General features: G+C 47.3%; 1 long non-coding RNA gene across 1 annotated transcript in view; it reads left to right on the plus strand.

Annotated features, from left to right (window-relative positions):
* The window catches only part of LOC148223841 (uncharacterized), a 33,793-nt gene extending 19,022 nt beyond the window's left edge, over positions 1-14,771 (plus strand). The window contains exon 3 of the long non-coding RNA XR_015803528.1: positions 13,927-14,771. This is a non-coding gene — a long non-coding RNA (uncharacterized LOC148223841). The remainder of the gene's footprint in view (positions 1-13,926) is intronic.
* Positions 14,772-15,862: the final 1,091 nt, after the last annotated feature.

The following is a 15,862-nucleotide window of genomic DNA, read 5'->3' on the forward strand; positions in this document are numbered from 1 at the left end:
CAGGAGAGCTGGAGAGGGACTGGGGATGGAGGGACAGGACACAGGGAATGGCTTCCACTGCCAGAGGGCAGGGATGGATGGGATATTGGGAAGGAATTGTTCCCTGGGAGGATGCTGAGGCCCTGGCACAGGGTGCCCAGAGCAGCTGTGGCTGCCCATGGATCCCTGGAAGTGTCCAAGGCCAGGCTGGATGGGGCTTGGAGCAACCTGGGATAGTGGAAGGTGTCCCTGCCCATGGCAGGGGTGGGATTAGATGATCTTTAGGGTCCTCTCCAAGCCAAACCATTCTGTGATTCATTCTATAATTTTATGATTCATTAAGCTCATGGTGCAAAGCACAGGGGAAGAAGAGAGAGCCCCATGTGTGAGTCCAGCCATAAATAAATGAAATACCAAATCTGCAATCCCTGACTGGAAGGGTGAGGGACTCCCATCTCTGTGAGCACATCAAACATCTGCTGTGGCTGCCCCTGGATCCCTGGAAGTGCCCAAGGCCGGGTTGGATGGGGCTTGGAGCCACCTGGGCTGGTGGAAGGTGTCCCTGGTGGAATGAAATGATCTTTCAGGTCCTTTCCCAGCCATTGCAGGATTCTCTGTGGAATGCACAGCAGAGCTGTGGGACAGGCTCTGGGCTGAGCGGTGCCTCTTGCCAGCAGACGAGAGCCGGGGCTGTTCCCTCTCACTCAGGGGTCATTTAATTCGAAACTTTCTGCTCTGTCAGGCCCCAGAGCCACCAAAGCCCTGGGGATGGTGAGACCCATCTGTTTCCTGAGCTCTGCACACCCAGGCCATGCCAAGAACTCGGGCTCAGGAGGCTGTTTTGAATCTTGTCCCTTTTTCTTGTGGGATTGCGTCGGGGCAGAAGCGAATCCAGAGATGCTCTTTGATGCTGCTCTTGGATCCTGCTCTGCCAATGTGCTCAGGGCATGGGCAGCGGGCACAGTGACACCAAAATAAATCAAATATTTCTCAGGAATGGGGTGGGGACATCAGCAAAACCTCTGCCTTATGCAATTGCCGCCAGCATTACAGCAGATTTAAAGCAGCTGCTGTTGGCTTTCCCTCTTCCCTTTCATAAACTGATTGTTTGTTTGCTCAGGGCTGGAGGAGAGGGGAGAGGGGAAATGTGGGGAGTTGAGGTGGTTGAGTGAGGGGATGGTGCCCAAATCTGCCAAATAGATCAGAAAACGGATGGGCAGGGTGAAGCTTGGCCAGCCTGACACGGACAGGAGTGGTTTTGTCATCCCAGACAAGGAGGGAGAGCTTGGGATGTGCATGGAGGGCCATCAACAGGGATTGGTAGGGTTGAGCCAAAAGGGAATGTTCCTGGAAACACCAGCTGGAGAGGAAAAAGGTGTTGCCATCAAGGCATCAACTCCCAGCAGCTGAGGTACAGGATGAAAGGGTGGAAAACAAGCAAAAGGAAAGAGGAGTCTGATTTTTTTTTTATTTTTAGGGTTTTTTTTTAAAGTAGCAAGAAGTGGAATTATGGGATTTGGGCAGAGCCTGAGTGGGGGGTTCAGGGGATAGGAGTGGCCCTAGGGTGGTGCTGGGGTGGTGACCACAGGTGGCAGAGGGGACTGACCCCACCGAGGTTGGGGCTGGCTTTGCTGAGCCTGGCCTGGGAGGGTGAAAATCTCGTTTAGAATCAAGTGAGGGATGGGATGGTGCAAGAACCATGGGCTCCTCAAAACATGGAGAGGCTGGAGAGTGTCCAGAGAAGGGAACAGAGCTGGGGAAGGGTCTGGAGCAGCTGAGGGAGCTGGGAAAGGGGCTCAGCCTGGAGAAAAGGGGGATCAGGGGGGACCTTGTGGCTCTGCACAACTCCCTGACAGGAGGGGACAGCCGGGGAGGATTTGGGATCTGCTCCAAGAACAGGGACAGGAGGAGAGGGAACAGTCTCAGGCTGGGCCAGGGGAGGTTCAGATTGGATATTTGGGAAAATTTCTTATTGGAAAGGGTTCTCCAGCCCTGCCACAGCTTCCCAGGACAGTGCTGGAGTCCCCATCCCTGGGGGGATTTAAAAGCCATGTGGATGTGGCACTTGGGGACATGGGATGGCCTTGGCAGTGCTGGGAGAATGGTTGGACTGGATGATCTTTGGGACTTTTCCACCTGAAATAATTCAGTGATTCCAGGAGGCTCCTGCAGCAGGGAGGGAGGATGTGATGCTCTTGTGTACAGAGAGGAGAGGGAAGAGAGGGGGTGAGGGAAGGAGGGAAGATAATGGAAGGGATGCAGGTGGCACAGGAAAATCTCCAAGTTGAGCCTCCCCTCTTCCCTGCAAGCAGGAAAATTCCCCAATTTCAGACACAGCAAGGCTTTCTTTTTACTGCCTTGAGCAGCCTGCTGGAAACTCTGCAGGATGGGAGAAATCCCCATTCCCAAAGCACAGCAGTGCCTGCACATGCAGAGCACCTGCCTGTGGGTTTATCCTGTGGGAAAACTGGGATGCATTTTCCATCTCACCCCCTAAAAAAAAAATCTCAAACACACAGCACTGTAGGAACACCCCAGGCTGGAGCTTCAGAACTCAGCCATTTAGAGGAATTATTGGATATCTCTGACCCAAGCCCTTTCCCAATCCAATATACTCCAATTCAGCCACATGTTGCTGCCTTTATTGAGCCCAAATGCTCATCATCAGCTTCTTTCTATTCAAATCAGACCAAAAAACATGCTCATCCAAGGGTCAGCATGGCTTAATATATAAGCAGGATTTCAGCAAACCCCAGGAGCAATCAAGTCATCACTCTAGCAGAAACAGTCCAGCCAGATATCCACAAAGCAGCCTTTTCCATCATTCCAGGAAACAGTCCCTCAGCTGTCTCCAGCAATCCTATTGTGAATAGATGTCTTTTGCCACTTTCCCAGAACATCCACAAATGCAGGGGGTTTCAAATCTGGAGAGGACAGCCCTGTTAAGCCAAGATTTAGAGTCTCAGTGGAGGCAAAGGAATTCCCTGCCATCCATCCCTCTCCCTTCAGCCAGGCTGGAATGAGCTCCAGCCCTGCCAGTGATCCTCATGCTATGAGACAATGGAGCTCTCTTGAGTTTCTTTTCATAGAATCATGGAATCCTTTGGGTTAGAAAAGACCTGTAGGGTCATGGAGTCCATCCATTCCCCCAGCACTGCCACATCCACATATCTTTTAAATCCCTCCAGGGATTGTGACTCAATGACTTCCCTCAACAGCCATTTCCAGGGCTGGACAACCTCTTCCATGCAGAAATTTCCCCTAATATCCAATCTAAACATCCCCTGGCACAACTTGAGGCCATTTCCTCCCATCCTGTCCCTGTTCCCTGGGAGCAGAGCCTGACCCACCCCCCTGGCTGTCCCCTCCTGTCAGGGAGTTGTAGACACAGAATTGGTGCAGTTTGAGGGTTGTTTGTCTTGCCAGGGGTTCTCAGAGTCCAATCCATGATGAAGTTTGGATGGTGGCAGTGAAAGACTTCAAAGCTTTGACCATTTATTTCCTTTCCAGTTCCTTCGTGCCCAGCTGTGCCTTTGCAGGGAGTGGGTAAGGGATGTACCCATGGAAAACACCTCCCAGCACATCACCTCTCCATTTTCTGTATTTTATCTGCATCTCTATTTTATCTGGGTTTTTTCAGCTCTTTAGGTTGGTAGCCCCATGTATGTGAACTCTCTGGGTTGTTCCAAGCAACCACCTCATTTCTGTGCTTCCAACCTCACCATTCTCCTTCCTCTTTGGGTGCTAAAAAAGCCACAAACACCTGCAGGGCGTTTTTCTTCACTCTGAGCATCTCCAGTGGGAAGGTGAAAAGGAGGAGGAGGAGCTTGCTCTGCACACTGGGTTTTTCACCAGCCTGGGATTTTTTATTTTTTTTTTGTCACACGACAAAAGCTTTGTGGGCTGAACTTGTGCCCTTCGAGTGCTGAATTTTCTGCCTGAGACATCCTTTTTGTCACAACCACTGCACTCGGTTTAGTTTTGGCCACTAAAGCAGTGCTCTGGTGTTGGGTCACGGTTTGGACTCCACGATCCCAGAGATCTTTTCCACCCTAAATGATTCTGTGACCCATCTCCTTGCCAGGAAAATAATCCCAGGGGGAATCTTCTCACCTTGCCATTCTCCTCCCGAGCCTGCAGGGCATCCTCACACTGCCAGGGAGTGCGAGCAGATGGAGACTCCCACACAGCTCCCAGCCTGGATCCCTGATGATTCCCTGACCTTGGACAGGAGCTGCTCTTCTGTGCTTCCCCAAGTATTTTAAAAGTTGCTTGAAAAGCCCCAGAGAGGTGTGAGCTCAGCCCTTCCCTCCCCTTCCACATTTTCCCCGGTGTTTATTTAGTCCAAGCCCAACGTTTTTCATTTTCTGTTGTTCTGTATTTCTGTTCTCTGTTGGGTTTTTGTCATTGCACCCCTTTTCCCTTTGTTGTTTAGGATTAGGAACAGGAGCAGGTACAGTTCCAATCCCATTATCTGCTTTTCACCTGAACTAAAAGTTTTCCAGTCTCTAAGGTGAAAGAGCCATGCTGTATTCCCAAAAACCTCTTCCTTCTCCCAAAGGAGAAACGACCAAACAAAAAATTAGCTGAAACAAAAGTTTATTAATATTCAGAATGATAATTGTTACTAATTTCTTTTTATAATGACTTCACTCCTGCTTTAGTCCTGATTTTACAGCTGTCACTGTTGTAAGAATGTTTGGCAAAAAAAAAATGAGGCTGGGAACCCTTTACTGCAGATCAGTAACAGCAAGAGCAGCAAGTGCAATAAAATAGAAAATCTTAAAAAAACTTACAATAAATTATATACATCTGAGTTAATTAGAAAAGGAATTAAAGGAATTTAATTTAATCTTATAAAAACTTACAAAAAATTACATACACCTGAGTTAATTAGAAAAGGAATTAAAGGAATTTAAACATTCCTATCCTTTTTTTTTCCCCCAAGTGTGCAGGGTTGTTTTCTCACCCAGATGAAGTTTTACATCCAGGGATGTTGAGAATATTTTGGAGCTCTTAGTGGGATGCTTGACTTTGGCCACTGTTTTGTTCTCCTTTTATTCAGCATTTCTTCCCTTTGTATCAGTGAAAGCTTTGGCTGAGGGAAGCTGAAAAAGGAGGTTTTAATTCAAGCCAGAGAGGGGAGTAGCAGGCTGAGGGTTGTGCAAGAGGTGAGGCAGCTCCACCTGAGCATTAAAGGGCTCAGAAAAACCCACAAAGATGAAAGAGGATTTGAAACCAGAGCCTGCAGTGCTTTGTTTGCCTTGCAATAATACCGTGAGAATTTTAAGGTGTTCTGATATAAGTGAAGAATTGGAATTTCCACATTTTACTTGAACTATTTAATTATTAAAAATAAAAAGAGATAGACCAAAACAATGCAGTTATTTATTTTCAGCAGTTATTCTTTAAAGAGAGCGTCCACAGCTAGAAAATATTTTAATTTTATATGTTTTCCATATCCTTGAGGTAAATTTCTGGCTTGGTCAAACGTTACTTGAACACATATAAAGTCTTCCTCTGATTTTTTTAGTTTACTTGCAGGGTGGAACAGAGTGAGAACCAAACCCAGGGTGTAGAGGTGGAAGGCTCAGCTTTGGAGTGACATTCTCTGTCACAGAGCCCAGCACAGCCCCAGGGGACACCTGGTGCCACGTCCTTCTCGTGGTTGAAAAATTCAAATTAAACTGAGGAAACCCTGTGGCCACAGAGGAAAGGATTTGAGGAGAGCTGGGCATCCAGGAGGGCTGAGGAGACAATGGGGAGGCACCAAAACGACATTGAAAGCACAAGAATTTTATTCACAATGGTATTGAGCCATTACGAGACTGAAATGGGGAAAAAAAAAAAAAAAAAGTGTTGATAATGATGAAGACAGAAAAATTCCCTAAATATTTCTGCTCTGGCATTGGGAACAGCCAGATGATGGAATCCCAGCCTGGATGGTGAAGGGGGGCTGGAGCAACAACCATGAATTCTTGACTCACACAGCTCTAACTGCACCCAAGAGTTTTCAAAGAGCATCCTGAGGAGGTCTCTGGAACAAAAATGTTTGGGTTTTTTTTTTTTTTTTTTTTTTTTTTTTTATTTCACTTGATTTGGGTGGTTCTGAATGATGAGAGCTGGGCTAAACTCATAACTGTGTTTCCCAAAAGGTAAATGGGATATCCTAGGAAAGTGTATGTCCCTTGGTCTGGCATTAATCCCAGGCTGAAAAATACATAATCTCACACAGGACGCAATAAATTAAGGGAAAATAATTAAAGGAGGAAGGAAATTAAAGGAGGGTAACAAAAGTAAGACAAAGTAATAATGCTGTCAAGTGAATTTGGTACCTTATAAAAATAAGATTACGACGTTTTTCAGAATTATAACGGGTTTGATCTTAAAGATCTTGCAAAAAGTTACAGAAAGTGGTGCTTGAAGTTAGCCTGAGTTTAGTTTGAGTAACAATGGTGAGCAAGGCATGAGGAAGGCATTAAATAGCCCTCAAAGCAGCTAATTAATGGGATTCAAAATGTAATTGTGAAGGCAGTAATTAAAGCAGTGACCACGTTCCCACTGGGGTAGGGCAGAAAGCATTTCCATGCTCTTTAACTTTGGAATTAACGACCTGAAGACAACAACACACACTGGCTGCTGATAAAACCTTCCAGGTGACCCAGAGATCAGGGAAGTCATAAACGATGCAGGAAGGAATTGTGCAATGCAGAAAAATGTTGATTCATTCTCTGACACGCCACGGGGATGGAGCTGAACACGGCCAGGAATGAGGGGAGACAGCAAAAACCCACGGGAAAGGGCTTTGGGAATTCGGGGGGTGTGGTGGGAACCATCTGGATCTGGGCTCCCACCGGTGCTGGAGGAGCAAAGGATGGATGTGGACATGGAATGGAGACAAAGCAGGGATGGAAGGACCCAGGCTCAGCACTGAAAGCAGCACTGGAGGGTGGTGTGGAGTTCAGGGAGACACAGCCTGCGGGAAGTGTTGGCAGCTGGAATGGGCTGGAAGAGCCCTGGGATGGTTTGTGCCTTACAGACTGTTTGGTTTCCTGTGCTCTGAGCTCACAGCTCCAAACCCAAAGGCAGGAGCACTCTGGGAATTCCCAGAATTTTGGAAATCCTAGGTGCAAAGGACAGTCAAATCCTCCATGGGGAGTGGAGCTGTGCCTGGCAGTGCCTGCTGGCCCCAGGACATGGGCACAGGGCTGCCACACATCCTCCAGGGATGAACTTCCAGGGGTGTTGGGGCTCCTGAGTTTGCTGCTCGCAGAGCCAGACCCAGCATGGCCGTGGGAGGGAGCTGAGCCCATCACTGCAGCTCCTGGTGGGAGCTCTGGGGTGGCAAACTGGGCTGCTCTGAGCCCAGCCTGCGATCTGTGTGATTGCACAACCACCGAGTAATTTAGGTGGGAAGAGATCTCCAAGATCATCAAATCCAACCCAAGCACAAACACCTCAACTAAACCACGGCACCAATGTCACATCAAATCTTTTCTTTTAAACCCATCCAGGGACGGTGACTCCACCACCTCCCTGGGCAAAGCATTCCAACACTTTATTATTCTTTCCATGAAAAACTTCTTCCCGATATCCAGCCTTTATCTCCCTTGGTGCAGCTTGAGACTGTGCCCTCTGCTTCTGTCAGCGCTGCCTGTGATTGCAGAATCACAGAACAATTCAGGTTGGAAAAGACCTCCAAGATCACGGAATCCAACCTTTGATCCATCATCACCTTGTCCCCGGCCCAGAGCACTGAGTGCCACGTCCTGGACACCTCCAGGGATGGGGACATCAACCCCTCCCCTGGGCAGCCCCTGCCGTGAGGAAACTCCTCCTGAAGCCACCCTGGCACAGCTGGAGGATGTTTCCTCCTGTCCTGTCACTGGGTGCCCCCAGGTCCTGTCAGGGAGTTGTGGAGAGGAAATCCACACTGCCCTTCACTGAGTGATGCAGAGAGAATTTTGTGTGTCCTTCTGGCAGCTCATGCTCACCAGGGTCTCCCTCACACAGACCCTAAACTTTGGCCTTTTTCACCAGCCCTACCCTGCTGCCCTTTGCAGGTCACTCTGTTCCTCTGTGATGGAGGAAATCATCAAACAACTTCGGAAAAACCTCCTTTTTAAACTCTGAGGGCAACTTTTGTCATCCTTTCTCCCAGCTGATGTTTACCCCGGGGGGAACTGGAGCTCCAACATCTTCGTGGATAATTCCTTTGGGATTGGGAAAGGTCAGGAGCCTCTTGACAGAACTTTGGTGCATTACTTTGTTTTCCAGAACCTTGTGCCCACAGCTTTGGCCCTGAGCTCCGTGGTCACCATGAAACCTTGTCCAAATCTTTACAAATAAGATCTGAAAGGCAACAAGAGTCCATCGTGAGCTTTAATGCAAAAAAAAAAAAAACCAAAAAAACCCAAAAGAGGAACCTTTCCTGCTTTTATCCCGTCCTTGATTTTCTCGATTTTCTTTTCCTTTTAAAAAATAATTTTACTTCAGTTTAAAGATGCTATTTTTCCTGAATGAAAATTAACCTTTTGCCTGATTTGTGAGACACTATCAGGAAACACACAAGCTGTCCACATGTTCTCTGCTACTTCCCTTAAATCAATAAAATGGTAATTGTTAAGGCTGGACAAGACTATTAAATTAAGAAGACCTGAACCCCTGGATGGAAGAGACCTTTTCATTTCACCCTGTTAGCCTTTGTAAGGATACTCAGAGCTTGTGTTTGTCCAGGGCATCTCTTGCAGAAAGACATTTAGCTTTGAACTCCAGAGGTGAAGCAAGAGAGAGCTCCACTGCCCTTGGAGGATTTTACTTCCACTGTGAAAGAAATGAGACTTCACTTCCCATTCCACTTTATCTGGCTTTAATTACTGTGAAGAGAACACCAAAGTGCCCCCTGTAATCCAGAGAATCCCCCTGGCTCAAGTGAGGATGCCCTGACGTCTCTGCTGTGCTGGCTCTTGCCAACTCACTGGAGATGAGGGGAAAAATCAGAATCCTGGAATGGTCTGGGCTGGAAGGAACCCTGAAGCATCGAATTCCAGCTCCTGCCATGGGCAGGGACACTTTCCATTATCCCAGACTGCCCCAAGTCCCATCCAGCCTGGCATTAAACACTCCCAGGGATCCAGGGGCAGCCACAGCTTCTCTGGGCACCCTGTGCCAGGGTCCCACCATCCTCACAGGGAGGATTTCTTCCAGATTTCCAATCCAAATTTCCTCTCTTTCAGTTTGAACCCGTTCTCCTCGTCTTGTCACTGGAGCTCCTGATGAAGAGTCCCTCTCTGGGTTCCCCTGCAGGTCCTGGCAGGTGCTGTGAGGTGTCCCCACAGCCTCTCCAGGCTGAGCAGTCCCAGCTCTCTGAGCCCATCTCCACAGGACAGGAGCCTCAGTCCCTTTCTCAGCTTGACCTCCCAGGAAACACCCAGGAGCCAAGAGGTGATTCCTGCCCTCCCAGTCACTGGGCTTGAGGAGAGCAGAGACAATTGAAGTGGAAAGGAATCTGCTTGACTTTGCTGTCCCTTCCAATTGGGGCTCCCCTGCTGTCTGCAGCTCATCTCCCCTTTCTCGCATTCAAGAAGAGCCCAGAACAATTTGTTGTTCATCACCAAGCCACAAAACCATCCCTTTGTGCCTTCCCACCCCTTCACAAGCTGCTCCCTGGCCCTCAGGAGCTCGTAATTAGTCTGAGCACCAGGGTGAAGTGAGTGTTGCTCCTGAAATTCTGTTCCTTGTTGAACTGGGAGCTCCAGAGCTGCTGCTGCAGGCTGAGCTCAGGCTGTGACTGTGTCCCTGCTGCTCTGTGCTGGGGGCATTTCCAAAATCTTCCTTCCGTCCTCAGGGCCATCCTGAACATGGAAACAGGCTGGGCAATGGAGAGGTCACCAGGGCTTGTTGCTCCAGGTCAGATTTAAAACACAACATTTAAAACACAACCCAAAAGGCAGCACAGCATTGACTGCTATACTGAATAATTGTGTGAAGCAAAGAAAAATTTATTTATTTGGGTTTTTATCCCCCCTAAGAAAATGCTTTCATTCCTCTACCACAGTGCACTTGAGTGACTCTTGCACCACTGAGCAGGGAAATTCCATTTTCTTGAGGGCAGAGCCTCATGCAAAGCTCACCAAAATCTGTGAGGGCCAGGAGATGTTAGAAAAGCACTGAGCACATCTTGGAATTGTTCCCTGCTTTCTCCCAACCCTGCCAGGACAACACCTACTCCAATTTGCTTATCAGATGGATATTCACAAATTGATATTTCACAAATCAATAGGAAAGATCAGATCATAGAAGGAGCCTTAATAAGAACTAAAAAGCAGTGGGGAGAAATGGAATGTGATTTTTGTTCTCAAGGAGATTAATACAGCATCAAACAGAAATGCTGGGGGTTCCTAAACCTTCTGTAACTCTTTTTGTGGTCACTGCTTTCTGGGACATCACAAACCAGCTCTTGCCATCAACACCTGAAGGATTTCCAGCTGGCTCCTCAAACTTTTCTCAAATAGGGACTGCAGATTCAAATAGGTTTGACAAATTCTTATTTTTTCTTTTTATTTTTTTACCCAACTAGGGATGAAATGGTTGCTTTTAATAACATTTAATCAACCCACTGCAGGACAGAGAGGGATTCAGGCATGCAGAGCTCAGAGCTGCAGAGTTGGGGTTGGAATTTCCACACTCCAGGTGTGGTGAGACAAGATGGAAATAAATTTTAGAAAAATCTCCCCCATTTTTGGCCTGCAAATCTACCCTGTGAGCACTTTCTGGGATAAAATCCTTCACCTTTCCAGTGCCTTCTGCATTACTGGTATTTCCACTGGAGCCCCAGTGAATTTGAGGACAGGGTTGGCACAGGGCTGCTCCCATCAGCACTTACTGAATGTTGGCTCTTTGTCTTCTCTAAAATGAAATTCCTTATTTTCAACTGAAATTTGGGCTTGGCCCTCATTGGGAAGAGGGGAAGATCTTAAAAGGTGTTCAGTCAAAAAAACCCAGCCAGAATTGCTCAGAGTGGATTCTTCTGAAAGGGCTCAGCAGCTGATGGCTGAAGCGACTTCTCTATCGCAGAAAAAAAAATAAAATTCTTGGCTGTGGAGAAAAAGTAAAATTTTTTGTAGAATCATTGAATATTCTGAGTTGGAAGGGACCCACAAGGATCATAAAGTCCAAATCCTGGCCCTGCACAACCTCAAAACCCCCACCATGAGAGGGCTACACCCTCCTGTGCATGTCAGGGACATTTTTATTGTGACCTCCTCTCTGTAATTCTTTTTTTCCTGTTGTAAGGAGCTTTGGAATGATATGCTTAAACCTAATGATGAAATTAGAAAAGGGGCTCTCCTCTTTAGAAGCTGCTGACAAATCTACACACAGAGCCTTATACAACATCCTGAGATGCTGCCAGGGAAGGGTGGTGTGAGATGTCCCCACTGACAGCCAGCAGCCTTCCATGAAAATGTTTATTTGTGTTCCTAGAACACAAACAAGTCGGTTTTGCTCTTGGGAGAAGGTGGGAGTTCCCAGAAGGAGCTGAAAGCTGGGTGCCTTCACTCCCAGCCTCCACCAGGCTGTGAACTGGGACAAATGTTGTCAAAATCTTGGCAAAATGTGCTGAAAGGTGATGAAAGGAAGACTTTGGGAGTCACAAATGTTTCTCTCTCAATCCCTGAGTCTCTAAACCACGTGGAGATTGCTTCCCTGCTCCAAACTCTGGGCTTGTGTCTCCCATGCTCCTCACCAATCTCAGTTTCATCACTTTTCCTTCCCTCCTGCTGTTTTTTTTTTTTTTTTTTTTTTTTTTTTTTTTTGCCAAGGATGGATATTCGGATCCCTAAAAATCCACCTGCACAGTCCCAGCTTTTCAGCACAAAATTCATCGTGGTCCCTTGATATTGGTAAAGCTGGGTCTCAACACTGACCTGTTTGGGGGACAGACTGATCAGACATTGTGGGGACAGAGTGAGCAGCCCTTCCAGACCTTCTCTTCTCCTTCCCAAATATTTTCCCCCAGCTCTCACCCAACTGGGCTCGTACCGGTGGAGCGACCAACCCAGTGCCCATCTGCTGGTTCAGCCAGCTGGGAATTCAGGTGGCTCTGAGCAGGAAAAGCCCTCAAGGCCTGGTTTGATGTGATTCCACGTCCATGTGTGGCTGCTGCAGGCCAGCCCAGCGTGCATTTCCATGGCAAGCTGCCTTTTGAAAGAATTCCCAGCAGCGAGGACGCTGCCAGCGCTGCGAGCGAGCGGCGTCACTGCAGCTGGAGCTCTTCTGCTGTTTTATGGCCTCAGACAGAATGCACAGCACAAAACGCTGCAGAATTTCTAGGAAAACGCCTCTGCTGACAATTCACAAGAAAGAAAGGTTTCCTCTGGTGCAGGGTGCTCAGCATGTCCCGGTTTTCATGACTCAAAGCAAGTCCAGTTTGAGAGCAGCACGCTCCTCTGTCACTTCCAGCCGTGGGCCAGCACATCTGGAGATGTGAAATGTCACCCTCAAGGTGTCCTGAGGGACACACTGGGACACCCAAGTGGGGCTGGCCAGCTGCTGGCTGGGTCCAGGATACTCTGCAGCCATGCATTGATATCAAACTGTGCCATGATGGCACCACGTCCTCTAAGGCAATGACAGCAAGGTGGCTGCAAAGTGTTCTCTGGGATTTGACCCAGCCTCAAATCCCTCCAGGGTCGGGCTCCTGGCTCTAAAGCCAAATTTCCCCAAGATGCCATGCACAGACCCACTGCTCCCATCCATGTCTTGCTCCTCCTTACTGGATAAAGGCAATTCAAGATAATATACAACCAGCTTTCAGAGAGGCTGCAGCTCACAACTCTGCCTTTAAAAACGTATTTTACAACCCCACCATCCTTGATTTCCAGGAAGTCATGAACAGAAAAGATATATTGTTCTTGGTAACTAAATAGTATCATTAAAACCATTATGAATCTTGCAAAAATCATTCCTGTCTACCTAATTCAATCTTGGAACAATGACTATTATTAACTTGTCTTGTGCTGTTGCCATTTGAGATGATGGCCCTGGATGCACGGGGAGCTATTACAGGATCCAGTTTTTGTAAATGTGCATTGCTCTTAAGTGCTTGAGCACCTCTGCTTCAAGGAAACTCCTGGGATTTATCAGTTCCAGGGCAGTGGAGTGAAGATGAAGAGGGAAATGAGAATTTTAGGGAACAACAGAGAGCTTAACTCCTGTCCTTTTCACACGGATAAGAATCTCATGGCTGAGTTTTCATGCTCAGCTCCACAAGAGATCCATTGGAAGTTCTCCTTATGATTGACAATGACATCACTCCACGTGGATGTCCTTGATGTCCTCAATAATGTGGTCACTCCCAACTGTCTGTGAAGAATGTTGAATTTTTGAAGCCTCCAAGGTTCAGCCAATGTTGGCTCCATTCCCTCAGGCTCTGTCTCACAAGTGCTGAGCTGCAGAGGAGAGAATGGGAGCTCCTGTCTGGTTCCCACCCTTGGATTTTGTGTTCCCACACCTCAAAAATGTGGCACCTTCAGCAGGCAGCACTCCCTGAGACTGTGACTGTTTGACCTCCCCCTCCACACAGCTTGATGGAATTGGTCTCATTTCCTTAGGAAACTGGCTTTCAGGGGAAAAAAAAAAAATTAAAATTCCTTTACCTGTTTCCCCGGTAATAAAAAAATCAGTGAATGATTTCCCTGATCACAGAACTGCGATGAACCAAACAAATCCATTGCAATCCCCCAAATAAAAATAATAATAAAGTCTGCTGCACTTCGGGATGAAATCCCTGCAAAATCAGCTTCAGCAGCAGAGGGTTTCATGTTCCTGCAGAGAGCAGGGTGGCACTGGGGCTGTGGCTCCCTTCTGTCCTGCTGAAGGTGCTAAATGTGCCTTCACCCAATTCTCATTTCTGTGCTGCAAAGATATTTATTCTCTTCATTACAGGGGCAAACAACAGCACTTTCCAGGCATCTCCAGCAGGAAGCAATGATGTTGCTGGTGTAGAAAATGAAAAACAGGAAACATCAGAGTACTTTTCTAACTCGACGGGGTGTGATGTGTGGATGTTGATGTTATTCCTGTCCCACTCCTCCCTGGTGTAACCCTTCACCCCTTTCTCCAGCTCCAGAGCCACAAAACTGTTGGATCTCAGAAACCTGGGAATTTTGAGCTTTCTGTACTTTCTGGCACTGACCCCCTGGAGAACTCTGCTTTTGACCTGAGGCCTTGGAGAAGCTCCCAAATTTGAGTGATGGAGTTAAAAATCACAGATGTGGGGTTAAATAGAAGTGTGTGATTTCACATGGTGAAGGGTTTGGAATTTGAGGTTTTTATAATATAGTGATGGTATGGGACAAGATGGAGGATTTTGGTGTTGTCCCTTTCTGTCTTCTTCCTTCTTCTTCATGGTTTCAGGTTGTAGTTTCTGGTTGGACAGTCAGTGCTGCACTGAGGGTCACAGGAGTTTGGTTATTGGGTCAAAAGTATCAATAATACAGGTGTTAATTCTCTATTGGATTGTTTAGCTTTAAGAGACCTTGTAGCTAGCTGGATTCTTCTCCATTTTGCTCACTTCTAGCTGGTAACTAGGAGTGTTGCTGAACTCTCTGTACTTTAGATAAGATTTAATAAACAACCAAGCCCAAACATGAGAAAATTCGTTTCCTCCATGTCTTTTAATCCTGGCTCTGAGTGAAAACAGAAGAAACTTCAGACAAGCCACTGATTAAATGGTGCAAACACCACCCCAGTACGAGTGATGCCCTGTGTGAGGAAGGCAGACTCCTGTTAAACCTCAGAGTCAGGAGTTCTCTGAAGAAAAAAAAGATAATGTAAGCAGCTGGAAGCTGGAAAAGTTCCTGGAGTGAAAAGGAGCTCAGAGAATCCTTAGATTGCCAGGAGACAAAACTACTGATTTTCTCAAATTTCACAAGAACAGCCACCTGAGCAGAGGTGAGAGACCCCAGAAATCTCAACACCCGACCCCAAACCTACAGGAGAGCAACACCCGTGGTGCAGTGATTGACAGAACTCTGATTTCCATCTGGTTTTATGTGAGAGGGGTTAAAAAGGCCAGAATTCTGCTCTGGTGCCAGCAGAGCTGCTGAGGTTGGTGGTGGCATCACCAGGGAGTCTCCTGCAGGAAAAGTGTTCTGCTTTCCACACTGACAACATTGCCACGGAGTTATTGGTCTTACCATTGACAACTGCAAGGCAGGCCCCAAACAGGGACTGAAAATGGGGCCAGCCAGAGGAAATCCCCCTGGATTTGAGCCCAACCACCCCACTGCAATGAGCAGCATCCCCCAGGTGTCAGGGCCAGCGTGCTCCAGAGCTGAGCTCATTTTTCCATGCTGGGTGGGAACTATTTGCACAGTGGAATTGTCGCATTTCGTTAATTAGGGGTTGTTCTGCCAAGCCAAGGGGTTGGAGGATGTGCCCTCCCCATCCCTGGGCACCTCCTCAGCCAGGGAATCAGGGCTCAGCTCCTGCAGCAACACGGAATCACCTGCAGGAAGCAAAATTGGAATGATAAAAAAACCTTACACTGAGGGTATAATGAAAAAAAAAAAAAAAAAAACCAAACAATTTTCCTTCTAGTGGAAGGCTCTGATATCTGTAACCGAGCAGATCAGAGTGAAGGGAGGTTAAAACACAGTTGTGGTAAAGTTTTGCAACTGCAAGGAAGTTTTTGGAATATTTTTTCAGACCCAGGGTAAGGAGCAGGTGATGGATATTTGCACCTGGTAACACATCCTAAGGTAACACAGAAATAGGAAATCTTGTGTCATTTAACGTCATCCAAACAGGTGCTTGGGTGTGAATTTTTTTCCCCTCATCTTCTCAAAATATGAGATATGGAGTCTGTAATGATAATGAC

The sequence above is a fragment of the Sturnus vulgaris genome, chromosome 4, assembly GCF_052056855.1.
Source record: "Sturnus vulgaris isolate bStuVul1 chromosome 4, bStuVul1.hap1, whole genome shotgun sequence".
Lineage (NCBI taxonomy): Eukaryota > Metazoa > Chordata > Aves > Passeriformes > Sturnidae > Sturnus > Sturnus vulgaris.